The 2,164-nt window shown below is 37.6% G+C and overlaps 1 protein-coding gene and 1 pseudogene across 11 annotated transcripts in view; one reads left to right on the top strand and one right to left on the bottom strand.

The window, feature by feature from the left end:
- The window catches only part of Gphn (gephyrin), a 418,076-nt gene that overhangs the window by 384,554 nt on the left and 31,358 nt on the right, over nucleotides 1–2,164 (bottom strand). The window lies entirely within an intron of this gene.
- LOC110324609 lies at nucleotides 964–1,937 on the top strand (annotated as a pseudogene).

Genomic DNA, 2,164 nt, shown 5'->3' with positions numbered 1-2,164 from the left:
AAGAAAGAAAGAAAGAAAGAAAGAAAGAAAGAAAGAAAGAAAGAAAGAAAGAAAGAAAGAAAGAAAGAAAGAAAGAAAGAAAGAAAGAGAGAAAAAGAAAAAGAAAACAAATGAACTTATAGGCAAATATTCTAAGCAATAGTGTAAATGTCCTACTTTCCAGTTATCTGTGAATATGTTATTTTACATGTGGATTTCAAAATACACCATCTTAATATGTACTACTTTGATATCAGGATTATTTTGAGTTTAAGACAAACTGATGAAAAAATGGAGACAATAAGCATATACAATCTTCCCACCTTCCAAATCATCACTAATCAAATATTGTAAATCTGTAATTCCTGGCTATATAATTAATAGCATGAAAATAAAACACAGGAAAAACACGATTATTTACTGAACTGGTCGTCAATGAAAGACTATATTGACCCATAATTCTATATGCAGTTTTAACACGTGCTGAAATATTTTAAGGTATATTAAATGATATCAACTCATAATCAAGTCACAATCATATGTAAGTATTTTTTCTGGTATTAACAGCTCAGAACTCAGAGCGAGAACAGCTGGTGTGGACTCTGATCTCTGCTGGGACAGTCCCTCCTGCTCCTTGGCTGCAGCACCTGCCCAGCAGCCCATCCACTTGCCTCTGACCAGATTTCCAACATCTCTTCCTCCCAGTCCCAGGCAAGATACATTAGGTTTATGTCTTTATTTGATAAAAAAAAAAAAAAAAAAAAAAAAAAAAAAAAGAGCTGTTACACAGCCATTAGTGCCTGTACTGGGGAAATACAGCATACAAGTAAGAAGCTTACAGCCTCAGTGATGAAGATTTTTTCATGTCAGAGACTGAGATCTCTTGCAGTCATTTATGTCATCTCTTCTTCTCAAGACAGAAGATACCAAATGTTGAAATCAATGATCTATTCCTCTTATTGATAAAGTCACTAATAAGCCAAAATGTCTGTCAACTGCAGCATGTCAGACCAGTTCTATTGCCACAAGATGCCCCATTTCATTGCTAAACTTGAAAGCAAAGGAAATGTAACCAAAACAGTTATAGTTAACGTGGCTGACATTGCAACAGTGCTTAATCGACCTCCAATGTATCTCACCAAATATTTTGGTTCTGAACTGGAGTTTGATGTTAAGAATGTCAGTTACATTGTCAATGGCTCTCATGAGGCAAATAAGCTGCAAGACATGTTGGGTAGATTCATTAAAAAATTTTTTCTTCTGTCCTAAGTGTAAAAATCCTGAAATAGACCTGCATGTCAATCCAAAGAAGCAAACAACATGTAATTCTTGTAAAGCCTGTGGGTACCAAGGCATGCTTGACACACATAGACTCTGTACATTCATTCCCAAAAACCTACCTGAGAATTGTGACATTGGTACAGGAAGGAAGGAAAAGAAAAATAGGGCAAGGACAAGGAAAATGGCTCTGTATCCACCAGTAAACCCCACCATCTCCACCACCAAATTAAATTAGTCCTCCACATGATGTGGAAGAAGGGGAAGATATGATTTGGAGGGAGGATTCAACTGAGGAAGCTCAAAGGAACAGAATGGATGAAATCAGTGACCATGTAAAAGGTCTGACACTTAGTGATGATTTGGAAAGAACTGAAGAAGAACGTGTTAATATCCTGTTTGATTTTGTTAAGAAAACAAAAGAAGAGGGCATTATTGATTCATCTAATTATGGCTGAAGCTGAGAGACTTGAAGTAAAAGCCAGGGGTCCTCTTGTTTGGACAGAAGTTCTCTTTGATGAGAAAATAAAGGGAACGAATCAAGAAATACAGGCTCATTTTCTAAGATTTTGCCACAACGATAAAAAGCTCAGCAATACCTTCTTCGTGGTTTGGGACGTGTGGAAGCAATGCATCAAGCTCAGCTGATCTCCAAGACTCCACTTATCTTTTTTTTTTAAATTTATTATTATTTTCTTTATTTACATTTCAAATGCTATCCTGAAAGTTCCCTATGGACCACCCCCGCCCCTGGTCCCCTACCCACCCACTCCCACTTCTTGGCCCTGGCCTTCCCCTGTGCTGGGTCATAGAAAGTTTACAAGACCAAGGGGCCTCTCTTCCCAATGATGGCTGATTAGGCCATCTTCTGCTACATATGCAGCTAGAGACTCAAGCTCAGGGAGTA

The sequence above is a fragment of the Mus pahari genome, chromosome 7, assembly GCF_900095145.1.
Source record: "Mus pahari chromosome 7, PAHARI_EIJ_v1.1, whole genome shotgun sequence".
Classification (NCBI taxonomy): Eukaryota; Metazoa; Chordata; class Mammalia; order Rodentia; family Muridae; genus Mus; species Mus pahari.
The sequence above is the reverse complement of the archived record's forward strand: the minus strand, read 5'-3'. Positions and strand labels throughout refer to the sequence as shown.